Source organism: Oncorhynchus keta, chromosome 34, assembly GCF_023373465.1.
Source record: "Oncorhynchus keta strain PuntledgeMale-10-30-2019 chromosome 34, Oket_V2, whole genome shotgun sequence".
In the NCBI taxonomy this organism is placed as follows: Eukaryota; Metazoa; Chordata; class Actinopteri; order Salmoniformes; family Salmonidae; genus Oncorhynchus; species Oncorhynchus keta.
The window spans coordinates 62,379,538-62,396,331 of record NC_068454.1 but is presented as its reverse complement, the minus strand read 5'-3'; the positions used below and the strand labels follow the sequence as shown (position 1 = coordinate 62,396,331).

At 42.1% G+C, this 16,794-nt stretch overlaps 1 protein-coding gene across 10 annotated transcripts in view; it reads left to right on the top strand.

The window, feature by feature from the left end:
* Window positions 1–707: 707 nt before the first annotated feature.
* Window positions 708–16,794, top strand: part of LOC118367480 (myocyte-specific enhancer factor 2D homolog) — an 83,693-nt gene continuing 67,606 nt past the window's right edge. For 3 of the 10 annotated variants that reach the window (XM_035750995.2, XM_035750997.2, XM_035750992.2), the window contains exon 1: window positions 708–935. The gene's annotated coding sequence lies outside the window, so the exon portion shown is untranslated. The remainder of the gene's footprint in view (window positions 936–16,794) is intronic. The other 7 variants (XM_052494346.1, XM_035750998.2, XM_035750999.2 and 4 more) reach the window with 4 other exon arrangements.

Here is a 16,794-nt window from a genome sequence, read left to right as displayed (position 1 = left end):
GCATCACACCTTTCCTCACTGTAAACACCATTTTCTTCCGCAGTCATGAGATAAAGTAGTTCATTATTGAAACGCTGCTCTGCTTTTCGCTCAGTGCGTAACCTACCCTTCAAGTCTGCAGAAATCGAAGTTTCCAATTCTACCTCAATGGGTGATACCCATTGTACAGGATTTGTATGTTACTTTCCGTAGGTTATGCTGTACCTATATACTACTATACTACTATAGAGCTTATGGATGCACTTTTGTCCAACAGCATATAGCCAAATAATAAGACTAAATGCAAGATAAATGTATTGGGGGAAAACAGACACTTATAAAGTCAGATTATTGGCCATATTCAATAGCCTTACAAGAGGAAAGATAACATTTATTTTGCTATTATGCTACAAGGCCAACACATAAGAAATCACTGGCGTCACAATTGAAATGACACACTGCATTGTTTCAAACACTGTGCGTAAATTCGAGAAGTAAGACAATATTGACAATGGATATCATGATTCAAATAGAAACGTTAATTCTTACAGTAAAACAGAAGTGGCGGAGGGATACACTCACACATGATCTCACCATTAGTCCTTCCTACTTCACGGTTCACCTTCTACTAACTTCACGTTGACGAGTCAAATCCTGTGACGTCTCCAGTGATTGGTTAAACAACACGAAAATATCTTGCCTATTGGTCCGGCTAGTGTCAATCATGAAGCAGTGCCAATCACGATAGATTGGGCAGCAGCAGCTACATTGTATCGTTTGACAGAACTAAATAGTTACCTTGTACTTCAAGAGGAATGATTTAAAAAAAATATCTACTGACGTCGGTAGACAGCCTGTTTACATAATTTTTATTCCTCAATCAACATTTTAAATACATAGTCATATATTTTTGAATCTCCAGTTTCACCAGACAGATGTGGATACAGTTCTACAGGGTAAGTCACTCTTCACAAGCTCGCTAACGTTACCCAGGTTAGCTACCTGCTAGTGAATGTGTTTGGTCAGTAACATTAGGCAACTGTTTACTTTGAATAACTTATATTTAACAACATGTTGCTTTCGAATGGCCACTTTCTGATGTCATTGAACTGAGGGCAACTCTAAGCAACCATATTTCGGTGTGGTGGTCGCGTGCTGTCTCGTGCTTTGTTTTGAGTGTCAAGGGTAGACTACATGGAGAGTTTGCTTGCTGGTTTGTATTACTTGCAAACTAGGGATTACTTTATGTCGCCTCAATGGTATGGTACTAGCACAGTTAACAAACGCCAATAATTGTTGATTGTATGGATGCTGGGATTCTCTTCCTTCATGAGCGCAACAGCCGTGGTGACCGTTCACCAGGAGCTGTCAGAACGATTTATGGAAAGTGTCACCGAGGTTTTGACACGATTACTCTTAATGTATATGAATTGATTTCACTTAAATGAGTAGAATGAATAGTTTACTGCACACTTTATTCCTATTGAGAGGCTATTGTTGGTTGTTCCTTCATGGCAAACACGCAATTCGATGGAATCTTTCTCCATCGGCAAGAGAGTTACAGTACAGCATAGCGCAAAGAGAGCATCAATGTGTCAGAAAAAAAGTAATTTAAGGAACCTTTAGTGTCAACGGAATGCGCATGTAAGCCAACGTTAATGTTTTGCATCCATCAAATGGTAAACATTGCCTAAACACTTTTGACCAGACTGTATATGAATTTAACGGCGCAAAAATGGTTGCCTGTGGTATAATTGCTGTTTTCTCAAGGGAAAAGTGTCAACAAACTATTGATTTATTCTAAAATCCGGAATCCCTTTTGCGCGTGAAAGTGTTGGAGATAGGATGTGTAGACTAAACCTAAAGTATAACAAGCGTGTAGTATTAAGAATTCTTTCCCAATATTATTTGAGGGAGAAATTATATTCTGTCCGTTTTTCCATTACCCTGGCATGTTGTTTTTACAGTAACATAGGAAGTCTAGTGATTTGAATTAATGCACTGCCTAAACCTCAATGTGACAGTTCAGTGTCTCACTTGTGGGATTAAATGTATGAATGTATTTGCCCTCCCCCCACAAATGAGGGGCATAAACTGACAAGTGTTTCAGCTATGCAGGCAGGTATAGTGCACGTTGTGATTCCCGTCAGGGTGTCACATGGCAGAGACAGGGTCCTCAGGGACACAGTCCAGATAGTGGTTCTCACCAGCCCTGGCAAGCCTCAGAGCAGTCAGAGACCGAGTAGGAGATTACAGGACAATGAGCTGTCCCCGTAAGGACATGCCCCTGTGTTTCCCGCTGAGGAGTACTTACAGGTAAGACAGGGAACATGATCAGAAACAAATAAGAAAAGGTAAATTATACTTTTCACCCAGATAAAGGCTAATCTGTTTTCATCGTTGAGATGCTATGGGTCAGGACCAGTGCCATGGACTGGGTATTCCAAACAATACAAAATAACTCTGCTGTCTCTGACATTGTCAAGATGTCAGAGCTAATGGGAGCTTAACACTCCTCCCCCTCACAGCTCCCCTACCTTATCTATTCTTGTCTTTCTGGAAGACACTGGCCCTCATGAGTCTCCTGTGCTGGCCTCAATTTTGACATCATTAGAGGCTCCCACCATCATTCCCACATGTGCCACAGGAGGATGTGGCAATTGGATGATTTGCACACTCTTTCTTTCTCAACATGCACACACACTTTTATTTATTTTATTTATTTGACCTTTATTTAACTAGGCAAGTCAGTTAAGAACAAATTATTATTTTCAATGGTGGCCTAGGAACAATGTGTTATCTGCCTTGTTCAGGGGCAGAACGACAGATTTTCCCATTGTCAGCTCGAGTATTCGATCTAGCAACCTTTCGGTTACTACTCCAACGGTCTAACCACTAGGCTACCTGCTGCTAGGCTAAACACGGAATAAACTGGCAGACTGAGTGTAAGTAGACTAATGTACTTTCTCCTCAAACAGTGAAAGGCTTTAGCGACAAATAACTTTTAGGCTCAGCAAAGTAAAAGCCTTTTGTGTGCTTGAGAAGCGTGACTGCAAGCAAGGGGGCATCCTACTAGCCTCTGCCAGAGAAGTCTCTTACTGTTTAATAACGGGCAACTCGAAAATCTAATTTAAGTTATATTAAGGCAAATGGGTAACACTTTAGATTAAGTTGGCCTTATACCTATGTAATAGCACTGTAATTACACAAGTAAAAACATAATGTTTATATGGCGCCCTCAGAATAGCCATGCCACATGGTGGCTCCAGTCAAAAAAAGAAGATTCCTCTTGTTAACTCAGTCTCCAAGGAATAACAATCATCCTCTCATGCTGCAGCGTCCTGCTGAATTGCAAACACAGATGGTCAGCTATTGTGCTCTTCAGACATCTCACATGTGGCAGTCTGTATGGAATAATGACTGAATATGTTTTCATGTAAGTGTTTGAGTATGTGCCCATACAATTACTGTATTTTTATGTGCGGTACGTGTGTGTTTGTAAAATATTTGTTTTGGCGTGAGCTTCTGTGTAGGAAGGGAGGGAATGACAGAGATACAGAGAGAGTAAGGATACTTAAGAAGGGATAGAAGTGGTGGTCTAGCAATCTATAGATTAGACTAAAGAGCAAGTGATCAGCATAGCCTAAATCTGCTGCCCAGAACATTCTATTGGTCAAAGCCTTCTCTCCTCCAATTACAGTGTAATTTCAATTAAGCACTAATCTCTGGGACAATCAATGGTGTACTGGCGACCCCTTGCCTGACACAAATATTGATGTGATTTAATCACTGCCTAACCCTAGGCTGAAATAATGCCTGGATAGTTCAAGTTAAATGTCTGTCTGAACCCCCATACACCGGCGTACAGCTGACCTCATGTTATCTCGCTCTATTTCGATGGAAGACATCTTATCTTCACTTCAGTCAGGTCAGATAACTATAGCCTCTGCTTATTGTCACGCCCCCCAAAAAAATTGTTTCACCTGTAATAAACCAACAGCTTTGGAAAGAATGAGAGCATTTTAGTTATATCAAGTGTCACATAAGGAGTGTGTGCTTTCGCCGTGATCGTTTCATGGACTCTTTTGTGTTCCTTTATTCCAGGGCAGCTTTGCCCACTGCTTTCCCCACACTGTGTGTGGAGAGCAGGAAGAACTCCGCTGCACAGCAGGGTCCTACCTTCTGCCATTATGGCTGTGATTCAATCATCACAGGGCCTCACTTTACTCCAGCACACGATAAGGGAAAGAAATGTCACTCTCTTCGCTTAATGGAGCCACAAGCCAACAGTGCTGTTCATCATGGCTAAGACCAACAGTCGCTTAAAGTGAGAAGTATACTGGCAAGCTTCACCTCCATCCCCTTTCTTTCCATGTAATTTCAAAATGGCCTCCCCTCAATGCTTCATCCTGAAATTGCAGCCAGAGGATCTCCACACAGGGCAAAGACCTACAGGGGTGTAATGTGGGAAGCAGTCTTGGCAACCTTTGTCTCCCAACCATCCCTCCAAGGATTAAAGCCTAGTGAGCTCTGCTTCTCCTTGGCTATAGGGCAGAACATTCTTTACTTACCCAGGACTAATCTCTCCTCCAGCAAGCTGTTAATTGAGCCATCATTAGCAGCTGATTTAGGGGTTAAACATCAATTAAGGTTATGTGCAGAGAGGCGCAGCGGAGAGAGTAAGGGCTCCAGTCCAGAGGGCAGGGGAGGTCAACTAGGCCCTAAGGTCCCTGAAGGAAAGAGGGGGATGGAGTGGGCCAGTGGAGGAGTTAGGATGCTCTGGGAGAGGTGGAGATCTGAAGTGCCCGCTTAGGGATGAGTGGTTTGGACAATGGAGTGGAGCAGGTTGATGGTGATCGTGCTGGAGCCTGAGATTCTCTACCGATCAGTGGTAACTAGTTTTGCACAGTATGCTGAAACTAAAGTACGTTTTCGGTAATAGAACATGAAACAGTTCAGTACTAGAGTTTGTTGCTTTCGGTACTTCTGTCAAATTTGTCTCCCGTTGTCTACTGATTGAGAGAGCATTAAGTCTATCAGCGCAGCCGATGTCCCCTTATAGCACGAGAGCACCGTGCATGTGCTAGCTTTAGCCTGTCCTGCGGAACCACTGTTCTCACTGGTAGTCTGGGCTGCATCACCACTTATGCTGCACAGAAGTATACACACTTAGAAATGTTGAAACCGTTAATTACTGTTCACAAAACAATGTCCATTACAGGTGAGAACACTTTACAATGCAAGAAGATGGTATCAGTAGCTTCCAGACTATCTTCCCTTGCCGGCTTACAGTTGAAGCTAACATCAATTCATTTACCTAGTACCTTGTTTGTGGTAATATGCAAACCATAATGCAGATTTTCGCCAAAAACTTGATTAATTCACTTCGTGTCTCTCCCAGCCAATATTGTCTTTGCTGGAGCCTTGAAGTGTGTGTGTGTGTGTGTGTGTGTGTGTGTGTGTGTGTGTGTGTGTGTGTGTGTGTGTGTGTGTGTGTGTGTGTGTGTGTGTGTGTGTGTGTGTGTGTGTGTGTGTGTGTGTGTGTGTGTGTGTGTGTGTGTGTGTGTGTTGTTAAGGGTCTTAACTACAGAGACAGCTCACTTTTTTTATAGAAGAAGAGATTGCTTCTTCTATTCAAATGTTGTTGATCAGTTTGGGCTGGGACTCGGGGCTTAGATTATTTCTAATTTAGGTTTTAGCGCAATATTTTAAATGCCTATATTGCAAGAATCAAGTTTTTATTTTGATTTGTCCGCTGGTTCTCATGTTGTCCTTTTGGCCTGCCTCCTCTGCTCCTTCTGTGCACCTTTTACTCACATACCAAGCCCCTGCCACTCACAACAACAAAGATGAGAGATCACTTCTTCCTCTCTGACAAGCGGTTTCAACTCGCTATTTGCATTTGAGGTTTGGTCCAACAGAATTGGTCATATGGACACCGAAACACATTGAGAGATTATTGTACTCTAATAGAGGAGAAGTGAACCTTTCTAATGATACTATTTGTATGTCTCAACTCCATGCATGCAGAGCAGACACTACTCAAGTGGGAGTATCAATGAACATTGATTCAGGAAACTGTATGCTCAGTTTGTCGCGTGCGGCATTGTGGTAACAGATACTGCTAGCAACATTTTAACCAATGACTGTTATGCCAGCTGTCTAGTCTGTTTTTTATAAATGTGCAATAACCATAAAAAGCATAATTTATGTAAGGAATTGGCAACTCATTCTGAGAAATAAGGTAGGTCACTTGATTTCATCTTCTGAACAAAGTGGACGGGCTAGCATGCTGTCCAAACAATTGGAGACAGACAGAAGGGTGTGTTCATAACATTTCAACTGTTCTACCTTGTTAGCTAGAAAATAGATCCAAGTTGGCTAAACTTAAAGTATAAAGATTAGATGGCTACTCACTATATATAGGGCTGGGAATTGCCAGGGACCTTACAATTTTATCACAATACTTAGGCGGCGATACGATATGTATTGTGACTCACAATTGAATATTTATTACGATTTAATGCTGTGATTTTATTGCGATTTGATGTTCCAAACATATTGTTTTGATCAGTTATATGAATAAAAGTGCTTGAAGCAAATTGGCTTCCTATTTAAAAATAAGATGGAGAACGAGCTATGAAGTGAAAATACATGTGTTTTGGTGCAGGTACAGCCAACTAGTGCAAAATTATATTGCTATATTGTCAAAACTATACAATATAGTGTCAAATAATATCCCAATATGTAACTATAGATTTGTATCCACCCCATCACTAACTTACTAGCACCTGGGCTTGTGCTTGAGAGATTGTTTATGAGACCTGTGATACTTTTCTATAATGCATGCTACAAGAAGTTAGTCATTAATAATGAATGTGTATTATGTGTGGTTCTAGTTAAATCTAACAAATTGCATTTTCATAGACTTGAAAGCCAGATCAGTGATTTATAAGTTCCAAATGGAAGGTGGATATATTGTTTTTATTCTGTAACCCCAAGAAATCAGCCAAACAAGCTCAATAATTCAACTCATACACACACTCCTATTTAATATGATTTGCCTGTATTGTGAATAGGCCTAGGCTACATCTTGATTTACCTAGTTTATCAATAGACTAGAGATTTATCATTCAAATAAATTATTACTCTTATGTGGTAAACAAAGTAAAAATAATCTAATGTAATGATATTGAACTCAAAAGGTCTGGATCAAGTGCCATTCTGTGACTTTGGCTAATAACACCTTATTTTTTTGATGTATCATTTTGGTATCGAGTTTTGTGATTCTAAACCTGGTATCTGTGTCGAAGTCAAAATTCTGGTAACGGTCTGATGGTCTTATTCTAATTATCAAAGGGTGGTTCTTGGCATATCCCCAATCTAAAGGTGAAGTAGAGAGGATTGACATATTCTCAACACGATTGTAGGTAGCCTATTTGAGGCTCTCATTTAGCATCTTTTACTACCCTTCAGATTTGATTCCCACCAACCTTTCTTGGTCATTTTGAATAAGCAGAGGTGATTGAATGTTATGAAATAACCTGAATAGCAGTGAGAAAGAGCTGAAAACCTCTCATATTATTTAGAAATACTTGACCTTTTAAAAAAACTTGAAACGGCTGCTTGCTCTCTAGCGGAGGTTCAAACACCTTCGACCCGAGCATGTAGAACTTCGCACTAGTTAATTGGGTACAAGGACGCAATGTATCAAACAGCTCCAACACACCAAAGAGTAATCTCATGAGCATTTGAATCTGTTACATCCGTTCTCTGAACTGAACAACTATGAGAACTGACTGGTGTCACTGAAAAACTAGTTCCATGAAACGAGGTGGTTGCTTTTGTGCGACCACCGGTGTCAGCTTACAACAAAAATAACAGCTGCTCGCGTCTTGAAGGGGAAGTTAGGTTCCAAATCTCTGCTTAGAATTCAACCATAGACTTAAAGCCATAAATGGTATAGCGATTAGCGTTCCATTGAACTGCCGGTCATAAAAGCATACCAATGATTCCCTATTAATTTGTTATACTGTAGCATTCATCAATTCTCACTGGAGCCATTAGTCTACCATAGCTAAAATAACATGTTTTTTAATTTTTTTTATGTATGTCTCAGCTCTAAATGGTCACACTTGATCCTTATTGCAGTAACAGCATTAGTTAGCATGTTAACATCTCACATTGATTAGATGGACTCCTAAAGATGAAGAGATCTTCCGTGGTTCTTGTAAGGGCAGCTAAATTCACTGAAATTACCCATCTCAATAGTTCTTCAAAAGTTGGTTTATCATCAGATACTATTGTCTTGTGATTGGTTTGCGTACCATGTTTCTATATGTATGTCAATCATGCATCAGGTTATAGCTTAGAGTGATCAATACATGAGGATCTGTTTCATAAAAATATAGCTGAAGAGAAAAAAAATGAATGGTAAATCCTTACACCCAGTTGTTGCTTTTCTCTAAAAAATAGTCTGCTCAGAGCACTACATTTATCCAATCCGCCTCTAAAGACATTTCTTGAAATATACAGCTTTGGAGCAAAACATTGAAATCTGGGTTGACCTCCTTTTGGCTAGTAGGTAGAAACAGATGAATAAATCAAAATGATGAATGCACGTAACATGTATTTTTATCTGGGATTATGAAATCTGTAGGAGTATATTAAAACTCCCTCATTCCGTTTCATGACGGTGTCCATATCCTTTTGTTTTCATTGTTCTTCTCTATCACTCAGTTGTTTTGCCAGAGGCTTTATCCAGATTAAGTCGAATTTCTCTCCTCTTAATATACTCTTTGCGAATAGAAAGGGTAATCTTGCATAAAGCCAACCAAATGGGCTTTTGTGGGGGTCTTTGGTGGGATCAAGGGGCGGTGGGATCAAGACACCACAACCTACGTAGGCTAAATGCAACTTAGCTGTACATATATGCAAAATTATCATTAACAATTGAGTTTGAGATGAGCAAGGATTTGGAACACACTACACACTACTAAGTGTTACACTACACCACACTGGGGCCAGCGTGACCTTGACTGGTGTCAATGTAATTACATTTTGTGTTCATTCAGTTCAAATCAGGCAAGCCTTTTCTGTCATTTTCTACAGAAAATATGTCAAAGAAACAAGGTAATGAGAACAGTATTTAGAAAATCTATTGAGTTGTGCACAAATGGAGGAGCTTTTTAGAGGAACCAGAAATGCAGAGTAATTATGGTGATGGTCTTGTCCCCTTTCCTCACAGCGGCTCCCTAACAAACATGGTTCATAACTAACCTGAACCAGTGTGTTCAGGTAATGTTAGATTTAATGTAAGGTGACAGGACTTTGGATCAGGATCAGCGACCACCAGTGAACTGTATTTAATCAGAGTATTGGATGAGGCCTTTGGGAAAACCAACCTGTGTTCTTTGGAAAATGCAGCCGAATCCATTGGACAATGTGAAAACTTCAAGTACAGTGGGAAGGTCTGTCATTGTTACGAGAGTTCAAAATCATCCAGGAGAGAGACAAAAGTAGAAAGGAAGAGGGAGAGAAGAGACTTCCACAACTGTAGAGAACTATAATAATCACAACTTTGAGACTGAAAGAGAAAAATAGCGAGTGAGACCAAGCACCAGCTATGCCGCTGTGCTGATGGGGTTACAGTGTTGCGAGAGCAGGGGCTGGCCATCATTTCGGCACAGCTGAAACTGCAAGCCCCCGGCCCAGGAGCTGAAACACTACACCTCCGCCTCTCACACACCTTTCTCCTTTTCTCCCTCTTTCCCTTTGATCTCAACTCCTGCCATTACTTGGTCTTCATCTTTTCCAAACTCCCCTCCCATCTTATTCCTCCCAAACCTGTGTCTTACATTTCTCATGTCACTGATTTACGGCATATGCTGTAAGTTGTGCCCTCAATTGAATGTATAGCACCCTTTCCTCACTGGGGTGTGGTATAGTTTTATGGTTGTACAGTAACAGGGCCATCTGCACAGGGCTCTTTGAGTTAGCCGTGCTCTCCATGCAGGGTGTGTTAGTTTACGTTGGGAGGGAAGATGACTGGCTTATTCCTTTTCTCTTGTAAAGCAGCCATTACCCAGAGCTGGGAATGGTTCCAGTGAGTCAGAGATAGAGAGGGAGAGTAAAAAATCCCCTCTCCACCCTTCCGAAGTGACACACTTCCCATTTGGTGTGTGTGAGAGCATGCTGGTCTGGTACTGATCTCCAGCAGCAATCTGAGTAGTGTGGACAACAACTGGGAAGGGCAATCTGATGTTACCATGGAACAAGATTTGAAATGGCAGACGACTTAGCATAATACAGCCTTTGGACCACTAAAATACAGTCCATAACCAGGTTTGCATCCAACCTTTTTATGTGAGTAAAGTACATGTCGGATAAAAAATGTCACGACATGCCTGATGGAAACAGCTAATTTGTTGGTCAACTTTCCAAATGTAGACCAAACAAAATAAGGTGGGATCTGTTCGTGTCTATAAAATTAAATATGCGTGAAATGGCGGTGGCAAGTCTGTGTGGTCCTACAACTAAAAACTGTAATATCCTATGTTTCACCGAGTCGTGGACACGGATAATATAAAGCTGGTGGGATTTTCCATGCCCCGGCAGAACAGAGGAGAAGCTACGTCTGCTAAGACGTGGGTGGGGGTGTGTGTCTATTTGTCAATAACAGCTGTCTAATATTAAAGAAGTCTCAAGATATTGCTCGCCTGAGGTAGAGTACCTTATGATAAGCTGTAGACCACACTATCTACCAAGAGTTCTCATATATATTATTCTTAGTCGTCTATTTACCACCACAGATTGATGCTGGCACTAAGACCACACTCAACCAACTCTATAAGACCATAAGCGAACAAGAAAATGCTCATCCAGAAGCGACGCTCCTCGTGGCCGGGGACTTTAATGTAGGCAGACTTAAATCAGTTTGACAACAGATTTACCAGCATGTCACATGTGCAACCAAAAAACTCTAGACCACCTTTACTCCACACACAGAGATTCATAAAGCCCCCCGCCCGCTCTCCATTTGGCAAATCTACCATAATTCTATCCTCTTGATTCCTGCTTACAAGCAAAAACTAAAGCAGGAAATACCAATGACTCGCTCAATATGAAAGTGGTCAGATGACGCGGATGCTACGCTACAGGACTGTTTTGCTAACACAGACTGGAATATGTTCCAGGATTCATCCAATGGCATTGAGGAGTATACCACCTCAGTCATTGGCTTCATCAATAAGTGCATCGACGACATCATCCCCACAGTGACCGTATGTACATATCCCAAGCAGAAGCAATGGATTACAGGCTACATCCACATCGAGCTAAAGGCTAGAGCTGCCGCTTTCAAGGAGCGGGACACTAATCAGGACGCTAATAAGAAATCCTGCCATGCCCTCAGACGAACCATCAAACAAGCAAAATGTCAATACAGGATTAAGATTGAATCCTACCACACCGGTTCTGATGCTCGTCGGATGTGGCAGGACTAATACGGACTACAAACGGAAACCCAGACTTGAGCTGCCCAGTGACGCGAGCCTACCAGTGACGCGAGCCTACCAGACGAGCTAAATGCCTTTTATGCTTGCTTTGAGGCAACAACACTGAAGCAGGCACAATGGCACCAGCTGTTCTGGATGACTATGTAATAATGCTCTTGGTAGCCTATGTGAGCAAGACTTTTAAACAGGTCAACATTCACAAAGCCGCCGGGCCATACGGATTACCAGGACGTGTCCTCAAAGCATGCGTGGACCAACTGTCAAGTGTCTTCACTGACATTTTCAACCTCTCCCTGTCTGAGTCTGTAATACCTACATGTTTCAAGCAGACCTCCATAGTCCCTGTGCCCAAGGAAGCGAAGGTAACCTGCCTAAATGATTTCCACCCCGTAGCACCCCACGTCGGTAACCATGAAGTCCTTTAAACGGCTGGTCATGGCTCACATCAACAGCATCCTAGAAACCCTAGACCCACTCCAATTCGCATACCGCTCCAACAGATCCACAGATGACGCAATCTCAATCACACTCCACACTGCCCTTTCCCACCTGGACAAAAGGAAAACTGTGAGAATGCTGTTCATTGACTACAGCTCAGCTTTCAACACCATAGTGCCCACGAAGTTCATCACTATGCTAAGGACCCTGGGACTAAACACCTCCCTCTGCAACTGGATCCTGGACTTCCTGACGGGCCGGCCCCAGGTGGTAAGGGTAGGCAACATCACGTCTGCCACGCTGATCCTCAACATTGAGGCCCCTCAGGGGTGTGTACTTAGTCCCCTCTGCGTGGCCAATCATGACTCCAACACCATCATTAAGTTTGCTGACAACACAACAGGCCTGATCACCAAAAATGATGAGACAGCTTATAGGGAGGAGGTCAGAGAACTGACAGTGTGGTGCCAGGACAACAAACTCTCCCTCCAATGTGAGCAAGACAAAGGAACTGATCGTGGACTACAGGAAATTGTGGGCCGAACAGGCCCCCATTAACATCGATGGGGCTGTAGTGGAGCGGGTTGAGAGTTTCAAGTTCCTTGGTGTCCATATCACCTTGGTGTCCACAAAACCTTTTCCCCTTCAGGAGAATGAAAATATTTGGCATGGGTCCCCAGATCCTCAAAAAGTTCTACAGCTGCACCGTCGAGAGCATCTTGACCGGTTGCATCACCGCCTGGTATGGCAACTGCTCGGCATCTGACCGTAAGGCGCTACAGAGGGTAGTGCGTACAGCCCAGTACATCACTGGGGCCAAGCTTCCTGCCATCCAGGACCTATATAAAAGGCGGTGTCAGAGGAAAGCCCATTTTAAATTGTGAGAGACTCCAGTCACCCAAGTCATCGACTGGTTTCTCTGCTACCACGTGGCAAGCGGTACCGGAGCGCCAAGTCTAGGACCAAAAGGCTCATTAACAGCTTATACCCCCAAGCCATAAGACTGCTGAACAATTAATCAAATGGCCAATGGACTATTTACATTGTCCCCCCTCCATTTTGTTTTCTACACTGCTGCTACTCGCTGTTTAATATCTATGCATAGTTACTTCACTGCTACCTATATTTACTAATTACCTCAAATAACCTGTACCACCGCACACTGACTCAGTACCGGTACCCCCTGTATACAGCCTCGCTATTGTTATTTTATTGTTACTTTTTATTATTTTTAACTTTTATTTATTTGGTAAATATTTTCTTAACTGATCATGAACTGCACTGTTGGTTAATGGCTTGTAAGTAATAATTTCATAGTAAGGTCTACACTTGTTGTATTCGGGTCATGTGACAAAGTTTGATGTTTGGCTGCCATTTGACAAGTACAATAATCTCGCTCTTTTGTCCATAATAATCTCATCATGTTGGCTATACCCACACACTGTATCTGCGAGCTTTTGGCTTAGGCGCACATGCCAATACCATAGTTGGCACATTCGCTATATAACTCTACATTTGTTGTGACAGAACCGTCAGTAGAGTAGAAAATGCGATGGAAATCCATTTAACTTTTTTTTTTAAATTCCGGTACGTGGGAGTATAACCGCAAAAGTAATTTTTATGTACGCTACGTCATTAAACACAGCCTTTTATCGTCAAATAGTCCATTTTGATGGAAACACATCTCTGGTGCATATTGTTTTTATGCAGATTTTTTAAATATTCTTATGAAAATATTTTTCCAGTTCGATGGAAACCTATCTTATGACTCTCAAAACCTTTCCCCTATTCACCACAATGCAATCCCACAGGAAATGCATTGAATTCTAATTCAACAGGCGTCCAGACTATAGCAATGCAGGTGGTCAGTTAGTTTGCCATGGGGCAAATGCAGTGACGTTATAGATGGTGAGAAAAATACACTATTTTTAACCGGCAGCCTCACTGTTCCTCTCCATGTATTAGATAACATTTCATTTCAGCGTGTTTGCTGACTGACTCGTCCTCACCTCTCTCTCTCCCAGGCCTCTTTATGCTCTTTATCCCACACACAGTCATATGTGCACACACAGAGACATCTATCCACTGAGACACACACACACTCACTTTCTAACACACACGCTATGTGTTTACAAGTCAGCTTCCATGAGCGCTTTGGCCTCGACACTCCAAGTGAATCTTAACCACTCCTTCCTCTGGAGGAGTCTGGCTATTGTTTATATAATTGAAATGGTTATCACATTACAGCTGAAAGCCAACAGTCTCATTTCCTTCAGAAAGAAAGAGAAATAGAGAAGTATAGAGAGGAAGAAAAATAGTGGGAGAAAATGGAAGAGATTCAGCAAGCATAGATGGAGGAATTGGAGGGTGAGAAGGTAAGTGACAAGAGTGAGAGTTTTCTGCTCCATTTTGCACACACAGCAAGAATACCTAAATCCTAAATTATTTTCTTCAACCCATGGTTGGTTTTCCCATCCAATCCCAAGAAGTGCTGTGCTTTCAAATCCCCTCTCTTCTAGAGCTTTACCCCTTTATAAACTGTCTACTTGTCCTAAATATGAAGACAGCATTCCCTCACAATTCAACTTTCACAAGCCTTTCAGTCAGTCTGTCACCCTAGATACTCTGTGATCACAGCTCCCTGTAAGAAGAGCGCTGCATCCACTGGTAGTTTAACTGCAGCCCAAGGCCCCTTCAGCTGCTTTGACCTACCACTACCTGTAAAACTGGCATCTTGCTGCATTTTGGACATTCTTTTATCATAAGGCCACTGTTGTCCATTCATTGTGTGTGTCAGCCTTATATGCTCCTGAGAAGGTTAAGAAGATCTTACTTGTATACCTGTAATTAATGTATTATTGTTACGGTTTTCTTCTGTCGAAAGAGAGTCGGACCAAAATGCAGCGTGGTAATTTTGATACATGTTTAATAATGAAGAAACACGAACAATACAAAAAACCTATAAAGCCTATCTGGTGACAACTAACACAAAGACAGGAACAATCACCCACGAAACACTCAAAGAATATGGCTGCCTAAATATGGTTCCCAATCAGAGACAACGATAATCACCTGCCTCTGATTAAGAACCGCCTCAGGCAACCATAGACTTTCCTAGACAACCCTCCTCAGCCACAATCCCAATACCTACTAAAACCCCAATACAAAAACACACCACAAAATAAACCCATGTCACACCCTGGCCTGACTAAATACTAAGACCAAGGCGTGACAATTATTTAATAATTGAAAGCAAAAATGTAATACAAAATAGGGCATCATGTAACATTGTCTACAGATTACATAAAAACATTGAGAAATGATTGTGGATTTAAACTGTAGTCAATGATTTATTTCTATTGTGGTCTTGCTGTTTGGTAATACCACTGAGGACATCCGTAAGGGAAGCAGCAAAGGAGCTTAGCGGGTTTGCTTGTGCCATAGTTATAGTCGACACCAGAGTAGCATGTGTTGCTGCTCTCACATACTGTACACAGTGCCCACACATTGAGCCGCATGGTCAAACCAAGCCTCTCCAACACATGCTGTCAGGTCATAAAGCTCTTTTTAAAGGTCCAGAGAATAGGTGGGTTAGAGATGGCGAGGTCAACTGAGTTGGGCGGGTGGTTACTGGTAAAGCTGGGTTTTTCATGCAGTACAATTCCTATGGAGTCACAACAGGTGTGGAAATGGGACTCTGTGTGCCTGTCTGTGTGTGTGTGTGTGTGTGTGTGTGCAGCTCAGAGGAATTATGGAGCTGGGGACTAAGAGGAGAGGAAGGGAGGGGGGTTACAAAGGGTCCCCTCTGACCCACCTGTAGCCTGTCAGCTGTTAGAATTCTGTTAAAACGTCAGCTGTTTCTGAGGAGAAGTGTGAGTGTGTCTGTGTGTCGTGCTAGATGGGGGATAAGGAAGGGAGGTGTTTGTGTGGAGGCCTCTCTGTCCCACTGTTTACATCAAACGTCTCGTTGCCTGGGTGATTTGTTTGTGCACAACACAGCGCCTCATCTGCATTGTGTGCAATGACAGTTGGGACATGTTGCGCCATGCCATTCCGAGCAGCTCATATACCCCCCCAGTCTTATTTACCCGTGGTCAGCTGCCTCCATCTTAAATACCGAAGTAGTCATCTAGCACAGGTCTTGTGGTCCATACCAGTCCATGGTGCTCTGAAGGACAGACTTCTGGACCCAATATGAAAAAGGTTTACTGAAAAAGCACAGGTTTCCTCTTCTGTTAAAAAAATCCTATTTTGAATCCTCTAGGACAATACTTTCCCTTTGAATCTAATGGCTATAAATATCCATTAGGGTTGGACGGTATCCAAATTGTCATATCTTCATACCATCCTTCTCTCACCTTGAGATTTACGGTATTACAGGCTTAGTACACAAGAGGGCACCAAAAAAGCACATTGGGCGTCTACTCCCAGAATGCTAACAAAATTAGCACAAGTAATGGCGAATATCCATGAATGCTGCTAGCTAAATTTGATAATAAGCTAAAAATGAAAATAAACCAATTACAAAGACAGGCAAACTGGCTCATAAAGTTATACATATATATAGGAGCTACCACATGTCGTTTTTGGTGAGTTTGGACATTTTACAAGCGAATGTGAACGAGAGACATTGTGCAAAATGAACAAAGTTTAGATGCATGCTTGTCTGAAGGAAGAACAGCACTGGCCCTCCAGCAGCATGTCTACACACTGTATCTGTCTGGAGTTGCTAGGGCAAAGGAAATCAAGATGGCAGTGGCAGATGTACAAAACCCTCATCCAAAGGGCTTTGACTTCTCAAACATGGCAGGAAGCAAACACAATATGATGCCCCGTCACCTTATTAATTCAGCCACTTACT